Below are 24127 nucleotides of genomic sequence, written 5' to 3'. Positions count from 1 at the left end.
TTCCACGTTTTTGTGAATATTCAGTCTATGGGTATTAATTCATATATATACGATAAAAATGATGCAAACACATAATTGATTAGATAATAACTTAAATACTTCATTTTCAATCATCTATTTGTTTCTAGTTAAAATACTGAGTAAGATATTGAAAAGGGGAGAAGTTCGGTTTTTATTGCATATATCGACGTTTCAGCCGGATTAGAGCGCTTTTACGTGTACATCTTCCCTCGATAATATAAACGGAAAATCAGGAACATTTTAGTTAATTGTAATGAAAACACATTGATTTTTAGCATTTGTATTGGAAACAACATTGTCATGTGTCTATTCTTGGATCTAAATAATACGAAACCTCGCTCTATGATTTGAAGTTAAAATCCTCAAATACGGTTAAATATTGACTTTTTTCACTTTTTTCATGTAGTTTGATATTACGTAAATATATTCATTTTTACCAATATTTCGATACTATTTCATGTCGTATCACGATATGTGATTTGGCCTTCTAATCTCAGAATTTCGCATAATATTGCATTTTAAGCAAGTTTTCTTGCATTTTGTTTCGTACGAAAAATCATCGAATTTAGCAATATTTTGACGTTTATCATCCCCTTTTCCTTTATTTGATTTAAACAAAATATCATCGAATTAGGCAATATTTTGCCGTTTTTCCACGTTTTTGTGAATTTTCAGTCTATGGGAATTAATTCATTATATATACGATAAAAATGACGCAAACACATAATACATTAGATAATAACCTTAAATGCTTCATTTTCAATCAACTATTTGTTTCTCGTTAAAATACTGAGTAAGATATTGAAAAGGGGAGAAGTTCTGTTTTTATTGCATATATCGACGTTTCAGCCGGAATAGAGCGATTTTCGTGTTCATCTTCCATCGGTAATATAAACGGAAAATCAGGAACATTTTAGTTAATACTAATGAAAATACATTGATTTTTATCATTTGAATTGGAAACAACATTGTCATATGTTTTTTCTTGGATCTAAATAATACGAAACCTCGCCCTATGATTTGAAGTTAAAATCCTCAAATATGGTTAAATATTGACTTTTTCACGTTTTTCATGTAGTTTGATATTACGTAAATATGTTCATTTTTACCAATATTTCGATTCTATTTCATGTAGTATCATGATATGTGATTTTGCCTTCAAATCTCAGAATTTCGCATAATATTGCATTTTAAGCAAGTTTTCATGCATTTTGTTTCGTACGAAAAATCATCGAACTTAGCAATATTTTGACGTTTATCATCCCATTTTCCTTTATGTGACTTAAACAAAATATCATCGAATTAGGCAATATTTTGCCGTTCTCCACGTTTTTGTGAACTTACAGTCTATGGGTATTAATTCAGATATATACGATAAAAATGATACAAACACCTAATTGATTAGATAATAACCTTAAATACTTCATTTTCAATCATCTATTTGTTTCTCGTTAAAATACTGAGTAAGATATTGAAAAGGGGAGAAGTTCGGTTTTTATTGCATATATCGACGTTTCAGCCGGATTAGAGCGGTTTTACGTGTACATCTTCCCTCGGTAATATAAACGGAAAATCAGGAACATTTTAGTTAATTCTAATGAAAACACATTGATTTTTATCATTTGTATTGGAAACAACATTGTCAAATGTCTTTTCTTGGATCTAAATAATACGAAACCTCGCTCTATGATTTGAAGTTAAAATCCTCAAATATGGTTAACTAGTGACTTTTTTCACGTTTTTCATGTAGTTTGATACTACGTAAATATATTCATTTTTACCAATATTTCGATTTTATTTCATGAGTATCACGATATGTGATTTGGCCTTCAAATCTCAGATTTTCGCATAATATTGCATTTTAAGCAAGTTTTCTTGCATTTTGTTTCGTACGAAAAATCATCGAATTTAGCAATATTTTGACGTTTATCATCCCATTTTCCTTTATGTGACTTAAACAAAATATCATCGAATTAGGCAATATTTTGCCGTTCTCCACGTTTTTGTGAACTTACAGTCTATGGGTATTAATTCATACATATAAGATAAAAATGATACAAACACCTAATTGATTAGATAATAACCTTAAATACTTCATTTTCAATCATCTATTTGTTTCTCGTTAAAATACTGAGTAAGATATTGAAAAGGGGAGAAGTTCGGTTTTTATTGCATATATCGACGTTTCAGCCGGATTAGAGCGGTTTTACGTTTACATATTCCCTCGGTAATATAAACGGAAAATCATGAACATTTTAGTTAATTGTTATGAAAACACATTGATTTTTATCATTTGTATTGGAAACAACATTGTCATATGTCTTTTCTTGGATCTAAATAATACGAAACCTCGCTCTATGATTTGAAGTTAAAATCCTCAAATATGGTTAAATAGTGACTTTTTTCACGTTTTTCATGTAGTTTGATACTACGTAAATATATTCATTTTTACCAATATTTCGATTTTATTTCATGTAGTATCACGATATGTGATTTGGCCTTCAAATCTCAGAATTTCGCATAATATTGCATTTTAAGCAAGTTTTCTTGCATTTTGTTTCGTACGAAAAATCATCGAATTTAGCAATATTTTGACGTTTATCATCCCCTTTTCCTTTATTTGATTTAAACAAAATATCATCGAATTACGCAATATTTTGCCGTTTTTCCACGTTTTTGTGAATTTTCAGTCTATAGGTATTAATTCATTATATATACGATAAAAATGATGCAAACACATAATTGATTAGATAATAACTTAAGTACTTCATTTTCAATCATCTATTTGTTTCTAGTTAAAATACTGAGTAAGATATTGAAACGGGGAGAAGTTCGGTTTTTATTGCATATATCGACGTTTCAGCCGGATTAGAGCGGTTTTACGTGTACATCTTCCCTCGATAATATAAACGGAAAATCAGGAACATTTTAGTTAATACTAATGAAAACACATTGATTTCTATCATTTGTATTGGAAACAACATTGTCATATGTCTTTTCTTGGATCTAAATAATACGAAACCTCGCTCTATGATTTGAAGTTAAAATCCTCATATATGGTTAAATATTGACTTTTTTCACGTTTTTCATGTAGTTTGATACTACGTAAATATATTCATTTTTACCAATATTTCGATTCTATTTCATGTAGTATCACGATATGTGATTTGGCCTTCAAATCTCAGAATTTCGCATAATATTGCATTTTAAGCAAGTTTTCTTGCCTTATGTTTCGTACGAAAAATCATCGAATTTAGCAATATTTTGACGTTTATCATCCCCTTTTCGTTTATGTGACTTAAACAAAATATCATCGAATTAGGCAATATTTTGCCGTTTTCCACGTTTTTGTTAATTATCAGTCTATGGGTATTAATTCATATATATACGATAAAAATTATGCAAACACATAATTGATTAGATAATAACCTTAAATACTTCATTTTCAATTAACTATTTGTTTCTCGTTAAAATACTGAGTAAGAAATTGAAAAGGGGAGAAGTTCGGTTTTTATTGCATATATCGACGTTTCAGCCGGATTAGAGCGGTTTTTACGTGTACATCTTCCCTCGGTAATATAAACGGAAAATCAGGAACATTTTAGTTAATTCTAATGAAAACACATTGATTTTTATCATTTGTATTGGAAACAACATTGTCATATGTCTTTTCTTGGATCTAAATAACACGAAACCTCGCTCTATGATTTGAAGTTAAAATCCTCAAATATGGTTAACTAGTGACTTTTTTCACGTTTTTCATGTAGTTTGATACTACGTAAATATATTCATTTTTACCAATATTTCGATTTTATTTCATGTAGTATCACGATATGTGATTTGGCCTTCAAATCTCAGAATTTCGCATAATATTGCATTTTAAGCAAGTTTTCTTGCATTTTGTTTCGTACGAAAAATCATCGAATTTGGCAATATTTGGACGTTTATCATCCCCTTTTCCTTTATTTGATTTAAACAAAATATCATCGAATTACGCAATATTTTGCCGTTTTTCCACGTTTTTGTGAATTTTCAGTCTATAGGTATTAATTCATTATATATACGATAAAAATGATGCAAACACATAATTTATTAGATAATAACCTTAAATACTTCATTTTCAATCAACTATTTGTTTCTCGTTAAAATACTGAGTAAGAAATTGAAAAGGGGAGAAGTTCGGTTTTTATTGCATATATCGACGTTTCAGCCGGATTAGAGCGGTTTTACGTGTACATCTTCCCTCGGTAATATAAACGGAAAATCAGGAACATTTTAGTTAATTCTAATGAAAACACATTGATTTTTATCATTTGTATTGGAAACAACATTGTCATATGTCTTTTCTTGGATCTAAATAATACGAAACCTCGCTCTATGATTTGAAGTTAAAATCCTCAAATATGGTTAACTAGTGACTTTTTTCATTTTTTCATGTAGTTTGATACTACGTAAATATATTCATTTTTACCAATATTTCGATTTTATTTCGTGAGTATCACGATATGTGATTTGGCCTTCAAATCTCAGAATTTCGCATAATATTGCATTTTAAGCAAGTTTTCTTGCCTTATGTTTCGTACGAAAAATCATCGAATTTAGCAATATTTTGACGTTTATCATCCCCTTTTCGTTTATGTGACTTAAACAAAATATCATCGAATTAGGCAATATTTTGCTGTTTTCCACGTTTTTGTTAATTATCAGTCTATGGGTATTAATTCATATATTTACGATAAAAATTATGCAAACACATAATTGATTAGATAATAACCTTAAATACTTCATTTTCAATCAACTATTTGTTTCTCGTTAAAATACTGAGTAAGATATTGAAAAGGGGAGAAGTTCTGTTTTTATTGCATATATCGACGTTTCAGCCGGAATAGAGCGATTTTCGTGTACATCTTCCATCGGTAATATAAACGGAAAATCAGGAACATTTTAGTTAATACTAATGAAAACACATTGATTTTTATAATTTGTATTGGTAACAACATTGTCATATGTCTTTTCTTGGATCTAAATAATACGAAACCTCGCTCTATGATTTGAAGTTAAACTCCTCATATATGGTTAAATTTTGACTTTTTTCACGTTTTTCATGTAGTTTGATATAACTTAAATATATTCATTTTTGACAATATTTCGATACTATTTCATGTAGTATCACGATATGTGATTTGGCCTTCAAATCTCAGAATTTCGCATAATATTGCATTTTAAGCAAGTTTTCACGCATTTTGTTTCGTACGAAAAATCATCGAACTTAGCAATATTTTGACGTTTATCATCCCATTTTCCTTTATGTGACTTAAACAAAATATCATCGAATTAGGCAATATTTTGCCGTTCTCCACGTTTTTGTGAACTTACAGTCTATGGGTATTAATTCATATATATACGATAAAAATGATACAAACACCTAATTGATTAGATAATAACCTTAAATACTTCATTTTCAATCATCTATTTGTTTCTCGTTAAAATACTGAGTAAGATATTGAAAAGGGGAGAAGTTCTGTTTTTATTGCATATATCGACGTTTCCGCCGGATTAGAGCGGTTTTACGTGTACATCTTCCTTCGGTAATATAAACGGAAAATCAGGAACATTTTAGTTAATTGTAATGAAAACACATTGATTTTTATCATTTGTATTGGAAACAACATTGTCATATGTCTTTTCTTGGATCTAAATAATACGAAACCTCGCTCTGTGATTTGAAGTTAAAATCCTCAAATATGGTTATATATTGACTTTTTTCACGTTTTTCATGTAGTTTGATATTACGTAAATATATTCATTTTTACCAATAATTCGATACTATTTCATGTAGTATCACGATATGTGATTTGGCCTTCAAATCTCAGAATTTCGCATAATATTGCATTTTAAGCAAGTTTTCTTGCATTTTGTTTCGTACAAAAAATCATCGAATTTAGCAATATTTTGACGTTTATCATCCCCTTTTCCTTTATGTGACTTAAACAAAATACCTTCGAATTAGGCAATATTTTGCCGTTTTCCACGTTTTTGTGAATATTCAGTCTATGGGTATTAATTCATATATATACGATAAAAATTATGAAAACACATAATTGATTAGATAATAACCTTAAATACTTCATTTTCAATCATCTATTTGTTTCTAGTTAAAATACTGAGTAAGATATTGAAAAGGGGAGAAGTTCGGTTTTTATTGCATATATCGACGTTTCAGCCGGATTAGAGCGGTTTTACGTGTACATCTTCCATCGGTAATATAAACGGAAAATCAGGAACATTTTAGTTAATACTAATGAAAACACATTGATTTTTATCATTTGTATTGGAAACAACATTGTCATATGTCTTTTCTTGGATCTAAATAATACGAAACCTCGCTCTATGATTTGAAGTTAAAATCCTCATATATGGTTAAATATTGACTTTTTTCACGTTTTTCATGTAGTTTGATACTACGTAAATATATTCATTTTTACCAATATTTCGATTCTATTTCATGTAGTATCACGATATGTGATTTGGCCTTCAAATCTCAGAATTTCGCATAATATTGCATTTTAAGCAAGTTTTCTTGCCTTTTGTTTCGTACAAAAAATCATCGAATTTAGCAATATTTTGACGTTTATCATCCCCTTTTTCTTTATGTGACTTAAACAAAATACCTTCGAATTAGGCAATATTTTGCCGTTTTCCACGTTTTTGTGAATATTCAGTCTATGGGTATTAATTCATATATATACGATAAAAATGATGCAAACACATAATTGATTAGATAATAACTTAAATACTTCATTTTCAATCATCTATTTGTTTCTAGTTAAAATACTGAGTAAGATATTGAAAAGGGGAGAAGTTCGGTTTTTATTGCATATATCGACGTTTCAGCCGGATTAGAGCGCTTTTACGTGTACATCTTCCCTCGATAATATAAACGGAAAATCAGGAACATTTTAGTTAATTGTAATGAAAACACATTGATTTTTAGCATTTGTATTGGAAACAACATTGTCATGTGTCTATTCTTGGATCTAAATAATACGAAACCTCGCTCTATGATTTGAAGTTAAAATCCTCAAATACGGTTAAATATTGACTTTTTTCACTTTTTTCATGTAGTTTGATATTACGTAAATATATTCATTTTTACCAATATTTCGATACTATTTCATGTCGTATCACGATATGTGATTTGGCCTTCTAATCTCAGAATTTCGCATAATATTGCATTTTAAGCAAGTTTTCTTGCATTTTGTTTCGTACGAAAAATCATCGAATTTAGCAATATTTTGACGTTTATCATCCCCTTTTCCTTTATTTGATTTAAACAAAATATCATCGAATTAGGCAATATTTTGCCGTTTTTCCACGTTTTTGTGAATTTTCAGTCTATGGGAATTAATTCATTATATATACGATAAAAATGACGCAAACACATAATACATTAGATAATAACCTTAAATGCTTCATTTTCAATCAACTATTTGTTTCTCGTTAAAATACTGAGTAAGATATTGAAAAGGGGAGAAGTTCTGTTTTTATTGCATATATCGACGTTTCAGCCGGAATAGAGCGATTTTCGTGTTCATCTTCCATCGGTAATATAAACGGAAAATCAGGAACATTTTAGTTAATACTAATGAAAATACATTGATTTTTATCATTTGAATTGGAAACAACATTGTCATATGTTTTTTCTTGGATCTAAATAATACGAAACCTCGCCCTATGATTTGAAGTTAAAATCCTCAAATATGGTTAAATATTGACTTTTTCACGTTTTTCATGTAGTTTGATATTACGTAAATATGTTCATTTTTACCAATATTTCGATTCTATTTCATGTAGTATCATGATATGTGATTTTGCCTTCAAATCTCAGAATTTCGCATAATATTGCATTTTAAGCAAGTTTTCATGCATTTTGTTTCGTACGAAAAATCATCGAACTTAGCAATATTTTGACGTTTATCATCCCATTTTCCTTTATGTGACTTAAACAAAATATCATCGAATTAGGCAATATTTTGCCGTTCTCCACGTTTTTGTGAACTTACAGTCTATGGGTATTAATTCAGATATATACGATAAAAATGATACAAACACCTAATTGATTAGATAATAACCTTAAATACTTCATTTTCAATCATCTATTTGTTTCTCGTTAAAATACTGAGTAAGATATTGAAAAGGGGAGAAGTTCGGTTTTTATTGCATATATCGACGTTTCAGCCGGATTAGAGCGGTTTTACGTGTACATCTTCCCTCGGTAATATAAACGGAAAATCAGGAACATTTTAGTTAATTCTAATGAAAACACATTGATTTTTATCATTTGTATTGGAAACAACATTGTCAAATGTCTTTTCTTGGATCTAAATAATACGAAACCTCGCTCTATGATTTGAAGTTAAAATCCTCAAATATGGTTAACTAGTGACTTTTTTCACGTTTTTCATGTAGTTTGATACTACGTAAATATATTCATTTTTACCAATATTTCGATTTTATTTCATGAGTATCACGATATGTGATTTGGCCTTCAAATCTCAGATTTTCGCATAATATTGCATTTTAAGCAAGTTTTCTTGCATTTTGTTTCGTACGAAAAATCATCGAATTTAGCAATATTTTGACGTTTATCATCCCATTTTCCTTTATGTGACTTAAACAAAATATCATCGAATTAGGCAATATTTTGCCGTTCTCCACGTTTTTGTGAACTTACAGTCTATGGGTATTAATTCATACATATAAGATAAAAATGATACAAACACCTAATTGATTAGATAATAACCTTAAATACTTCATTTTCAATCATCTATTTGTTTCTCGTTAAAATACTGAGTAAGATATTGAAAAGGGGAGAAGTTCGGTTTTTATTGCATATATCGACGTTTCAGCCGGATTAGAGCGGTTTTACGTTTACATATTCCCTCGGTAATATAAACGGAAAATCATGAACATTTTAGTTAATTGTTATGAAAACACATTGATTTTTATCATTTGTATTGGAAACAACATTGTCATATGTCTTTTCTTGGATCTAAATAATACGAAACCTCGCTCTATGATTTGAAGTTAAAATCCTCAAATATGGTTAAATAGTGACTTTTTTCACGTTTTTCATGTAGTTTGATACTACGTAAATATATTCATTTTTACCAATATTTCGATTTTATTTCATGTAGTATCACGATATGTGATTTGGCCTTCAAATCTCAGAATTTCGCATAATATTGCATTTTAAGCAAGTTTTCTTGCATTTTGTTTCGTACGAAAAATCATCGAATTTAGCAATATTTTGACGTTTATCATCCCCTTTTCCTTTATTTGATTTAAACAAAATATCATCGAATTACGCAATATTTTGCCGTTTTTCCACGTTTTTGTGAATTTTCAGTCTATAGGTATTAATTCATTATATATACGATAAAAATGATGCAAACACATAATTGATTAGATAATAACTTAAGTACTTCATTTTCAATCATCTATTTGTTTCTAGTTAAAATACTGAGTAAGATATTGAAACGGGGAGAAGTTCGGTTTTTATTGCATATATCGACGTTTCAGCCGGATTAGAGCGGTTTTACGTGTACATCTTCCCTCGATAATATAAACGGAAAATCAGGAACATTTTAGTTAATACTAATGAAAACACATTGATTTCTATCATTTGTATTGGAAACAACATTGTCATATGTCTTTTCTTGGATCTAAATAATACGAAACCTCGCTCTATGATTTGAAGTTAAAATCCTCATATATGGTTAAATATTGACTTTTTTCACGTTTTTCATGTAGTTTGATACTACGTAAATATATTCATTTTTACCAATATTTCGATTCTATTTCATGTAGTATCACGATATGTGATTTGGCCTTCAAATCTCAGAATTTCGCATAATATTGCATTTTAAGCAAGTTTTCTTGCCTTATGTTTCGTACGAAAAATCATCGAATTTAGCAATATTTTGACGTTTATCATCCCCTTTTCGTTTATGTGACTTAAACAAAATATCATCGAATTAGGCAATATTTTGCCGTTTTCCACGTTTTTGTTAATTATCAGTCTATGGGTATTAATTCATATATATACGATAAAAATTATGCAAACACATAATTGATTAGATAATAACCTTAAATACTTCATTTTCAATTAACTATTTGTTTCTCGTTAAAATACTGAGTAAGAAATTGAAAAGGGGAGAAGTTCGGTTTTTATTGCATATATCGACGTTTCAGCCGGATTAGAGCGGTTTTTACGTGTACATCTTCCCTCGGTAATATAAACGGAAAATCAGGAACATTTTAGTTAATTCTAATGAAAACACATTGATTTTTATCATTTGTATTGGAAACAACATTGTCATATGTCTTTTCTTGGATCTAAATAACACGAAACCTCGCTCTATGATTTGAAGTTAAAATCCTCAAATATGGTTAACTAGTGACTTTTTTCACGTTTTTCATGTAGTTTGATACTACGTAAATATATTCATTTTTACCAATATTTCGATTTTATTTCATGTAGTATCACGATATGTGATTTGGCCTTCAAATCTCAGAATTTCGCATAATATTGCATTTTAAGCAAGTTTTCTTGCATTTTGTTTCGTACGAAAAATCATCGAATTTGGCAATATTTGGACGTTTATCATCCCCTTTTCCTTTATTTGATTTAAACAAAATATCATCGAATTACGCAATATTTTGCCGTTTTTCCACGTTTTTGTGAATTTTCAGTCTATAGGTATTAATTCATTATATATACGATAAAAATGATGCAAACACATAATTTATTAGATAATAACCTTAAATACTTCATTTTCAATCAACTATTTGTTTCTCGTTAAAATACTGAGTAAGATATTGAAAAGGGGAGAAGTTCTGTTTTTATTGCATATATCGACGTTACAGCCGGAATAGAGCGATTTTCGTGTACATCTTCCATCGGCAATATTAACGGGAAATCAGGAACATTTTAGTTAATACTAATGAAAACACATTGATTTTTATCATTTGTATTGGAAACAACACTGTCATATGTCTTTTCTTGGATCTAAATAATACGAAACCTCGCTCTATGATTTGAAGTTAAAATCCTCAAATATGGTTAACTAGTGACTTTTTTCACGTTTTTCATGTAGTTTGATACTACGTAAATATATTCATTTTTACCAATATTTCGATTTTATTTCATGTAGTATCACGATATGTGATTTGGCCTTCAAATCTCAGAATTTCGCATAATATTGCATTTTAAGCAAGTTTTCTTGCATTTTGTTTCGTACGAAAAATCATCGAATTTGGCAATATTTGGACGTTTATCATCCCCTTTTCCTTTATTTGATTTAAACAAAATATCATCGAATTACGCAATATTTTGCCGTTTTTCCACGTTTTTGTGAATTTTCAGTCTATAGGTATTAATTCATTATATATACGATAAAAATGATGCAAACACATAATTTATTAGATAATAACCTTAAATACTTCATTTTCAATCAACTATTTGTTTCTCGTTAAAATACTGAGTAAGATATTGAAAAGGGGAGAAGTTCTGTTTTTATTGCATATATCGACGTTACAGCCGGAATAGAGCGATTTTCGTGTACATCTTCCATCGGCAATATTAACGGGAAATCAGGAACATTTTAGTTAATACTAATGAAAACACATTGATTTTTATCATTTGTATTGGAAACAACACTGTCATATGTCTTTTCTTGGATCTAAATAATACGAAACCTCGCTCTATAATTTGAAGTTAAAATCCTCAAATATGGTTAAATAGTGACTTTTTTCACGTTTTTCATGTAGTTTGATACTACGTAAATATATTCATTTTTACCAATATTTCGATTTTATTTCATGTAGTATCACGATATGTGATTTGGCCTTCAAATCTCAGAATTTCGCATAATATTGCATTTTAAGCAAGTTTTCTTGCATTTTGTTTCGTACGAAAAATCATCGAATTTAGCAATATTTTGACGTTTATCATCCCCTTTTCCTTTATTTGATTTAAACAAAATATCATCGAATTACGCAATATTTTGCCGTTTTTCCACGTTTTTGTGAATTTTCAGTCTATAGGTATTAATTCATTATATATACGATAAAAATGATGCAAACACATAATTGATTAGATAATAACCTTAAATACTTCATTTTCAAGCAATTATTTGTTTCTCGTTAAAATACTGAGTAAGATATTGAAAAGGGGAGAAGTTCTGTTTTTATTGCATATATCGACGTATCAGCCGGATTAGAGCGGTTTTACGTGTACATCTTCCCTCGGTAATATAAACGGAAAATCAGGAACATTTTAGTTAATTGTAATGAAAACACATTGATTTTTATCATTTGTATTGCAAACAACATTGTCATATGTCTTTTCTTGGATCTAAATAACACGAAACCTCGCTCAATGATTTGAAGTTAAAATCCTCAAATATGGTTAACTAGTGACTTTTTTCACGTTTTTCATGTAAATAGATACTACGTAAATATATTCATTTTTACCAATATTTCGATTTCATTTCATGTAGTATCACGATATGTGATTTGGCCTTCAAATCTCAGAATTTCGCATAATATTGCATTTTAAGCAAGTTTTCTTGCATTTTGTTTCGTACGAAAAATCATCCAATTTAGCAATATTTTGACGTTTATCATCCCCTTTTCCTTTATGTGACTTAAACAAAATACCTTCGAATTAGGCAATATTTTGCCGTTTTCCACGTTTTTGTGAATATTCAGTCTATGGGTATTAATTCATTTATATACGATAAAAATTAAGCAAACACATAATTGATTAGATAATAACCTTAAATACTTCATTTTCAATCATCTATTTGTTTCTAGTTAAAATACTGAGTAAGATATTGAAAAGGGGAGAAGTTCGGTTTTTATTGCATATATCGACGTTTCAGCCGGATTAGAGCGGTTTTACGTGTACATCTTCCCTCGGTAATATAAACGGAAAATCAGGAACATTTTAGTTAATTGTTATGAAAACACATTGATTTTTATCATTTGTATTGGAAACAACATTGTCATATGTCTTTTCTTGGATCTAAATAATACGAAACCTCGCTCTATGATTTGAAGTTAAAATCCTCAAATATGGTTAAATAGTGACTTTTTTCACGTTTTTCATGTAGTTTGATACTACGTAAATATATTCATTTTTACCAATATTTCGATTTTATTTCATGTAGTATCACGATATGTGATTTGGCCTTCAAATCTCAGAATTTCGCATAATATTGCATTTTAAGCAAGTTTTCTTGCATTTTGTTTCGTACGAAAAATCATCGAACTTAGCAATATTTTGACGTTTATCATCCCCTTTTCCTTTATTTGATTTAAACAAAATATCATCGAATTACGCAATATTTTGCCGTTTTTCCACGTTTTTGTGAATTTTCAGTCTATAGGTATTAATTCATTATATATACGATAAAAATGATGCAAACACATAATTGATTAGATAATAACTTAAATACTTCATTTTCAATCATCTATTTGTTTCTAGTTAAAATACTGAGTAAGATATTGAAAAGGGGAGAAGTTCGGTTTTTATTGCATATATCGACGTTTCAGCCGGATTAGAGCGGTTTTACGTGTACATCTTCCCTCGATAATATAAACGGAAAATCAGGAACATTTTAGTTAATTGTAATGAAAACACATTGATTTTTATCATTTGTATTGGAAACAACATTGTCATATGTCTTTTCTTGGATCTAAATAATACGAAACCTCGCTTTGTGATTTGAAGTTAAAATCCTCAAATATGGTTATATATTGACTTTTTTCACGTTTTTCATGTAGTTTGATATTACGTAAATATATTCATTTTTACCAATATTTCGATTCTATTTCATGTAGTATCACGATATGTGATTTGGCCTTCAAATCTCAGAATTTCGCATAATATTGCATTTTAAGCAAGTTTTCTTGCCTTATGTTTCGTACGAAAAATCATCGAATTTAGCAATATTTTGACGTTTATCATCCCCTTTTCGTTTATGTGACTTAAACAAAATATCATCGAATTAGGCAATATTTTGCCGTTTTCCACGTTTTTGTTAATTATCAGTCTATGGGTATTAATTCATATATATACGATAAAAATTATGCAAACACATAATTGATTAGATAATAACCTTAAATACTTCATTTTCAATCAACTATTTGTTTCTCGTTAAAATACTGAGTAAGATATTGAAAAGGGGAGAAGTTCGGTTTTTATTGCATATATCGACGTTTCAGCCGGAACAGAGCGATTTTCGTGTACATCTTCCATCGGTAATATAAACGGAAAATCAGGAACATTTTAGTTAATACTAATGAAAACACATTGATTTTTATAATTTGTATTGGTAACAACATTGTCATATGTCTTTTCTTGGATCTAAATAATACGAAACCTCGCTCTATGATTTGAAGTTAAACTCCTCATATATGGTTAAATATTGACTTTTTTCACGTTTTTCATGTAGTTTGATATAACGTAAATATATTCATTTTTGCCACTATTTCGATACTATTTCATGTAGTATCACGATATGTGATTTGGCCTTCAAATCTCAGAATTTCGCATAATATTGCATTTTAAGCAAGTTTTCATGCATTTTGTTTCGTACGAAAAATCATCGAATTTAGCAACATTTTGACGTTTATCATCCCATTTTTCTTTATGTGACTTAAACAAAATATCATCGAATTAGGCAATATTTTGCCGTTCTCCACGTTTTTGTGAACTTATAGTCTATGGGTATTAATTCATACATATACGATAAAAATGATACAAACACCTAATTGATTAGATAATAACCTTAAATACTTCATTTTCAATCATCTATTTGTTTCTCGTTAAAATACTGAGTAAGATATTGAAAAGGGGAGAAGTTCGGTTTTTATTGCATATATCCACGTTTCAGCCGGATTAGAGCGGTTTTTACGTGTACATCTTCCCTCGGTAATATAAACGGAAAATCAGGAACATTTTAGTTAATTCTAATGAAAACACATTGATTTTTATCATTTGTATTGGAAACAACATTGTCATATGTCTTTTCTTGGATCTAAATAACACGAAACCTCGCTCTATGATTTGAAGTTAAAATCCTCAAATATGGTTAACTAGTGACTTTTTTCACGTTTTTCATGTAGTTTGATATTACGTAAATATATTCATTTTTACCAATATTTCGATACTATTTCATGTCGTATCACGATATGTGATTTGGCCTTCTAATCTCAGAATTTCGCATAATATTGCATTTTAAGCAAGTTTTCTTGCATTTTGTTTCGTACGAAAAATCATCGAATTTAGCAATATTTTGACGTTTATCATCCCCTTTTCCTTTATTTGATTTAAACAAAATATCATCGAATTAGGCAATATTTTGCCGTTTTTCCACGTTTTTGTGAATTTTCAGTCTATGGGAATTAATTCATTATATATACGATAAAAATGACGCAAACACATAACACATTAGATAATAACCTTAAATGCTTCATTTTCAATCAACTATTTGTTTCTCGTTAAAATACTGAGTAAGATATTGAAAAGAGGAGAAGTTCTGTTTTTATTGCATATATCGACGTTTCAGCCGGAATAGAGCGATTTTCGTATACATCTTCCATCGGTAATATAAACGGAAAATCAGGAACATTTTAGTTAATACTAATGAAAATACATTGATTTTTATAATTTGAATTGGAAACAACATTGTCATATGTCTTTTCTTGGATCTAAATAATACGAAACCTCGCCCTATGATTTGAAGTTAAAATCCTCAAATATGGTTAAATATTGACTTTTTCACGTTTTTCATGTAGTTTGATATTACGTAAATATATTCATTTTTACCAATATTTCGATTCTATTTCATGTAGTATCATGATATGTGATTTTGCCTTCAAATCTCAGAATTTCGCATAATATTGCATTTTAAGCAAGTTTTCTTGCATTTTGTTTCGTACGAAAAATCATCGAATTTAGCAATATTTTGACGTTAATCATCCCCTTTTCCTTTATGTGACTTAAACAAAATACCTTCGAATTAGGCAATATTTTGCCGTTTTCCACGTTTTTGTGAATATTCAGTCTATGGGTATTAATTCATATATATACGATAAAAATGATACAAACACCTAATTGATTAGATAATAACCTTAAATACTTCATTTTCAATCATCTATTTGTTTCTCGTTAAAATACTGAGTAAGATATTGAAAAGGGGAGAAGTTCGGTTTTTATTGCATATATCGACGTTTCAGCCGGATTAGAGCGGTTTTACGTGTACATCTTCCCTCGGTAATATAAACGGAAAATCAGGAACATTTGAGTAAATTCTAATGAAAACACATTGATTTTTATCATTTGTATTGGAAACAACATTGTCATATGTCTTTTCTTGGATCTAAATAATACGAAACCTCGCTCTATGATTTGAAGTTAAAATCCTCAAATATGGTTAACTAGTGACTTTTTTCACGTTTTTCATGTAGTTTGATACTACGTAAATATATTCATTTTTACCAATATTTCGATTTTATTTCATGAGTATCACGATATGTGATTTGGCCTTCAAATCTCAGATTTTCGCATAATATTGCATTTTAAGCAAGTTTTCTTGCATTTTATTTCGTACGAAAAATCATCGAATTTAGCAATATTTTGACGTTTATCATCCCCTTTTCCTTTATGTGACTTAAACAAAATTCCTTCGAATTAGGCAATATTTTGCCGTTTTCCACGTTTTTGTGAATATTCAGTCTATGGGTATTAATTCATATATATACGATATAAATGATGCAAACACAAAATTGATTAGATAATAACTTAAATACTTCATTTTCAATCATCTGTTTGTTTCTAGTTAAAATACTGAGTAAGATATTGAAAAGGGGAGAAGTTCGGTTTTTATTGCATTTATCGACGTTTCAGCCGGATTAGAGCGGTTTTACGTGTACATCTTCCCTCGATAATATAAACGGAAAATCAGGAACATTTTAGTTAATTGTAATGAAAACACATTGATTTTTATCATTTGTATTGGAAACAACATTGTCATGTGTCTATTCTTGGATCTAAATAATACGAAACTTCGCTCTATGATTTGAAGTTAAAATCCTCAAATATGGTTAAATATTGTCTTTCTTCACTTTTTTCATGTAGTTTGATATTACGTAAATATATTCATTTTTACCAATATTTCGATACTATTTCATGTCGTATCACGATATGTGATTTGGCCTTCTAATCTCAGAATTTCGCATAATATTGCATTTTAAGCAAGTTTTCTTGCATTTTGTTTCGTACGAAAAATCATCGAATTTACAATATTTTGACGTTTATCATCCCCTTTTCCTTTATTTGATTTAAACAAAATATCATCGAATTACGCAATATTTTGCCGTTTTTCCACGTTTTTGTAAATTTTCAGTCTATAGGTATTAATTCATTATATATACGATAAAAATGATGCAAACACATAATTGATTAGATAATAACCCTAAATACTTCATTTTCAATCATCTATTTGTTTCTCGTTAAAATACTGAGTAAGATATTGAAAAGGGGAGAAGTTCTGTTTTTATTGCATATATCGACGTTTCCGCCGGATTAGAGCGGTTTTACGTGTACATCTTCCTTCGGTAATATAAACGGAAAATCAGGAACATTTTAGTTAATTTTAATGAAAACACATTGATTTTTATCATTTGTATTGGAAACAACATTGTCATATGTCTTTTCTTGGATCTAAATAATACGAAACCTCGCTCTGTGATTTGAAGTTAAAATCCTCAAATATGGTTATATATTGACTTTTTTCACGTTTTTCATGTAGTTTGATATTACGTAAATATATTCATTTTTACCAATAATTCGATACTATTTCATGTAGTATCACGATATGTGATTTGGCCTTCAAATCTCAGAATTTCGCATAATATTGCATTTTAAGCAAGTTTTCTTGCATTTTGTTTCGTACAAAAAATCATCGAATTTAGCAATATTTTGACGTTTATCATCCCCCTTTTCCTTTATGTGACTTAAACAAAATACCTTCGAATTAGGCAATATTTTGCCGTTTTCCACGTTTTTGTGAATATTCAGTCTATGGGTATTAATTCATATATATACGATAAAAATTATGCAAACACATAATTGATTAGATAATAACCTTAAATACTTCATTTTCAATCATCTATTTGTTTCTCGTTAAAATACTGAGTAAGATATTGAAAAGGGGAGAAGTTCTGTTTTTATTGCATATATCGACGTTTCAGCCGGATTAGAGCGGTTCTACGTGTACATCTTCCTTCGGTAATATAAACGGAAAATCAGGAACATTTTAGTTAATTGTAATGAAAACACATTGATTTTTATCATTTGTATTGGAAACAACATTGTCATATGTCTTTTCTTGGATCTAAATAATACGAAACCTCGCTCTGTGATTTGAAGTTAAAATCCTCAAATATGGTTATATATTGACTTTTTTCACGTTTTTCATGTAGTTTGATATTACGTTAATATATTAATTTTTACCAATATTTCGATACTATTTCATGTAGTATCACGATATGTGATTTGGCCTTCAAATCTCAGAATTTCGCATAATATTGCATTTTAATCAAGTTTTCTTGCATTTTGTTTCGTACGAAAAATCATGGAATTTAGCAATATTTTGACGTTTATCATCCCCTTTTCCTTTATGTGACTTAAACAAAATACCTTCGAATTAGGCAATATTTTGCCGTTTTCCACGTTTTTGTGAATATTCAGTCTATGGGTATTAATTCATATATATACGATAAAAATGATGCAAACACATAATTGATTAGATAATAACTTAAATACTTCATTTTCAATCATCTATTTGTTTCTAGTTAAAATACTGAGTAAGATATTGAAAAGGGGAGAAGTTCGGTTTTTATTGCATATATCGACGTTTCAGCCGGATTAGAGCGCTTTTACGTGTACATCTTCCCTCGATAATATAAACGGAAAATCAGGAACATTTTAGTTAATTGTAATGAAAACACATTGATTTTTAGCATTTGTATTGGAAACAACATTGTCATGTGTCTATTCTTGGATCTAAATAATACGAAACCTCGCTCTATGATTTGAAGTTAAAATCCTCAAATACGGTTAAATATTGACTTTTTTCACTTTTTTCATGTAGTTTGATATTACGTAAATATATTCATTTTTACCAATATTTCGATACTATTTCATGTCGTATCACGATATGTGATTTGGCCTTCTAATCTCAGAATTTCGCATAATATTGCATTTTAAGCAAGTTTTCTTGCATTTTGTTTCGTACGAAAAATCATCGAATTTAGCAATATTTTGACGTTTATCATCCCCTTTTCCTTTATTTGATTTAAACAAAATATCATCGAATTAGGCAATATTTTGCCGTTTTTCCACGTTTTTGTGAATTTTCAGTCTATGGGAATTAATTCATTATATATACGATAAAAATGACGCAAACACATAATACATTAGATAATAACCTTAAATGCTTCATTTTCAATCAACTATTTGTTTCTCGTTAAAATACTGAGTAAGATATTGAAAAGGGGAGAAGTTCTGTTTTTATTGCATATATCGACGTTTTAGCCGGAATAGAGCGATTTTCGTGTACATCTTCCATCGGTAATATAAACGGAAAATCAGGAACATTTTAGTTAATACTAATGAAAATACATTGATTTTTATCATTTGAATTGGAAACATCATTGTCATATGTCTTTTCTTGGATCTAAATAATACGAAACCTCGCCCTATGATTTGAAGTTAAAATCCTCAAATATGGTTAAATATTGACTTTTTCACGTTTTTCATGTAGTTTGATATTACGTAAATATATTCATTTTTACCAATATTTCGATTCTATTTCATGTAGTATCATGATATGTGATTTTGCCTTCAAATCTCAGAATTTCGCATAATATTGCATTTTAAGCAAGTTTTCATGCATTTTGTTTCGTACGAAAAATCATCGAACTTAGCAATATTTTGACGTTTATCATCCCCTTTTCCTTTATTTGATTTAAACAAAATATCATCGAATTACGCAATATTTTGCCGTTTTTCCACGTTTTTGTGAACTTACAGTCTATGGGTATTAATTCATATATATACGATAAAAATGATACAAACACCTAATTGATTAGATAATAACCTTAAATACTTCATTTTCAATCATCTATTTGTTTCTCGTTAAAATACTGAGTAAGATATTGAAAAGGGGAGAAGTTCGGTTTTTATTGCATATATCGACGTTTCAGCCGGATTAGAGCGGTTTTACGTGTACATCTTCCCTCGGTAATATAAACGGAAAATCAGGAACATTTGAGTAAATTCTAATGAAAACACATTGATTTTTATCATTTGTATTGGAAACAACATTGTCATGTGTCTATTCTTGGATCTAAATAATACGAAACCTCGCTCTATGATTTGAAGTTAAAATCCTCAAATATGGTTAAATATTGTCTTTCTTCACTTTTTTCATGTAGTTTGATATTACGTAAATATATTCATTTTTACCAATATTTCGATACTATTTCATGTCGTATCACGATATGTGATTTGGCCTTCTAATCTCAGAATTTCGCATAATATTGCATATTAAGCAAGTTTTCTTGCATTTTGTTTCGTACGAAAAATCATCGAATTTACAATATTTTGACGTTTATCATCCCCTTTTCCTTTATTTGATTTAAACAAAATATCATCGAATTACGCAATATTTTGCCGTTTTTCCACGTTTTTGTAAATTTTCAGTCTATAGGTATTAATTCATTATATATACGATAAAAATGATGCAAACACATAATTGATTAGATAATAACCTTAAATACTTCATTTTCAATCATCTATTTGTTTCTCGTTAAAATACTGAGTAAGATATTGAAAAGGGGAGAAGTTCTGTTTTTATTGCATATATCGACGTTTCCGCCGGATTTGAGCGGTTTTACGTGTACATCTTCCTTCGGTAATATAAACGGAAAATCAGGAACATTTTAGTTAATTTTAATGAAAACACATTGATTTTTATCATTTGTATTGGAAACAACATTGTCATATGTCTTTTCTTGGATCTAAATAATACGAAACCTCGCTCTGTGATTTGAAGTTAAAATCCTCAAATATGGTTATATATTGACTTTTTTCACGTTTTTCATGTAGTTTGATATTACGTAAATATATTCATTTTTACCAATAATTCGATACTATTTCATGTAGTATCACGATATGTGATTTGGCCTTCAAATCTCAGAATTTCGCATAATATTGCATTTTAAGCAAGTTTTCTTGCATTTTGTTTCGTACAAAAAATCATCGAATTTAGCAATATTTTGACGTTTATCATCCCCTTTTCCTTTATGTGACTTAAACAAAATACCTTCGAATTAGGCAATATTTTGCCGTTTTCCACGTTTTTGTGAATATTCAGTCTATGGGTATTAATTCATATATATACGATAAAAATTATGCAAACACATAATTGATTAGATAATAACCTTAAATACTTCATTTTCAATCATCTATTTGTTTCTCGTTAAAATACTGAGTAAGATATTGAAAAGGGGAGAAGTTCTGTTTTTATTGCATATATCGACGTTTCAGCCGGATTAGAGCGGTTCTACGTGTACATCTTCCTTCGGTAATATAAACGGAAAATCAGGAACATTTTAGTTAATTGTAATGAAAACACATTGATTTTTATCATTTGTATTGGAAACAACATTGTCATATGTCTTTCTTGGATCTAAATAATACGAAACCTCGCTCTGTGATTTGAAGTTAAAATCCTCAAATATGGTTATATATTGACTTTTTTCACGTTTTTCATGTAGTTTGATATTACGTTAATATATTAATTTTTACCAATATTTCGATACTATTTCATGTAGTATCACGATATGTGATTTGGCCTTCAAATCTCAGAATTTCGCATAATATTGCATTTTAATCAAGTTTTCTTGCATTTTGTTTCGTACGAAAAATCATGGAATTTAGCAATATTTTGACGTTTATCATCCCCTTTTCCTTTATGTGACTTAAACAAAATACCTTCGAATTAGGCAATATTTTGCCGTTTTCCACGTTTTTGTGAATATTCAGTCTATGGGTATTAATTCATATATATACGATAAAAATGATGCAAACACATAATTGATTAGATAATAACTTAAATACTTCATTTTCAATCATCTATTTGTTTCTAGTTAAAATACTGAGTAAGATATTGAAAAGGGGAGAAGTTCGGTTTTTATTGCATATATCGACGTTTCAGCCGGATTAGAGCGCTTTTACGTGTACATCTTCCCTCGATAATATAAACGGAAAATCAGGAACATTTTAGTTAATTGTAATGAAAACACATTGATTTTTAGCATTTGTATTGGAAACAACATTGTCATGTGTCTATTCTTGGATCTAAATAATACGAAACCTCGCTCTATGATTTGAAGTTAAAATCCTCAAATACGGTTAAATATTGACTTTTTTCACTTTTTTCATGTAGTTTGATATTACGTAAATATATTCATTTTTACCAATATTTCGATACTATTTCATGTCGTATCACGATATGTGATTTGGCCTTCTAATCTCAGAATTTCGCATAATATTGCATTTTAAGCAAGTTTTCTTGCATTTTGTTTCGTACGAAAAATCATCGAATTTAGCAATATTTTGACGTTTATCATCCCCTTTTCCTTTATTTGATTTAAACAAAATATCATCGAATTAGGCAATATTTTGCCGTTTTTCCACGTTTTTGTGAATTTTCAGTCTATGGGAATTAATTCATTATATATACGATAAAAATGACGCAAACACATAATACATTAGATAATAACCTTAAATGCTTCATTTTCAATCAACTATTTGTTTCTCGTTAAAATACTGAGTAAGATATTGAAAAGGGGAGAAGTTCTGTTTTTATTGCATATATCGACGTTTCAGCCGGAATAGAGCGATTTTCGTGTACATCTTCCATCGGTAATATAAACGGAAAATCAGGAACATTTTAGTTAATACTAATGAAAATACATTGATTTTTATCATTTGAATTGGAAACATCATTGTCATATGTCTTTTCTTGGATCTAAATAATACGAAACCTCGCCCTATGATTTGAAGTTAAAATCCTCAAATATGGTTAAATATTGACTTTTTCACGTTTTTCATGTAGTTTGATATTACGTAAATATATTCATTTTTACCAATATTTCGATTCTATTTCATGTAGTATCATGATCTGTGATTTTGCCTTCAAATCTCAGAATTTCGCATAATATTGCATTTTAAGCAAGTTTTCATGCATTTTGTTTCGTACGAAAAATCATCGAATTTAGCAATATTTTGACGTTTATCATCCCCTTTTCCTTTATTTGATTTAAACAAAATATTATCGAATTACGCAATATTTTGCCGTTTTTCCACGTTTTTGTGAATTTTCAGTCTATAGGTATTAATTCATTATATATACGATAAAAATGATGCAAACACATAATTGATTAGATAATAACCTTAAATACTTCATTTTCAATCAACTATTTGCTTCTCGTTAAAATACTGAGTAAGATATTGAAAAGGGGAGAAGTTCGGTTTTTATTGCATATATCGACGTTTCAGCCGGATTAGAGCGGTTTTACGTGTACATCTTCCCTCGGTAATATAAACGGAAAATCAGGAACATTTGAGTAAATTCTAATGAAAACACATTGATTTTTATCATTTGTATTGGAAACAACATTGTCATATGTCTTTTCTTGGATCTAAATAATACGAAACCTCGCTCTATGATTTGAAGTTAAAATCCTCAAATATGGTTAACTAGTGACTTTTTTCACGTTTTTCATGTAGTTTGATACTACGTAAATATATTCATTTTTACCAATATTTCGATTTTATTTCATGAGTATCACGATATGTGATTTGGCCTTCAAATCTCAGATTTTCGCATAATATTGCATTTTAAGCAAGTTTTCTTGCATTTTATTTCGTACGAAAAATCATCGAATTTAGCAATATTTTGAC

This window comes from Procambarus clarkii, unplaced genomic scaffold, assembly GCF_040958095.1.
Source record: "Procambarus clarkii isolate CNS0578487 unplaced genomic scaffold, FALCON_Pclarkii_2.0 HiC_scaffold_112, whole genome shotgun sequence".
NCBI lineage: Eukaryota > Metazoa > Arthropoda > Malacostraca > Decapoda > Cambaridae > Procambarus > Procambarus clarkii.
Note: the sequence above shows the minus strand (reverse complement) of the source record.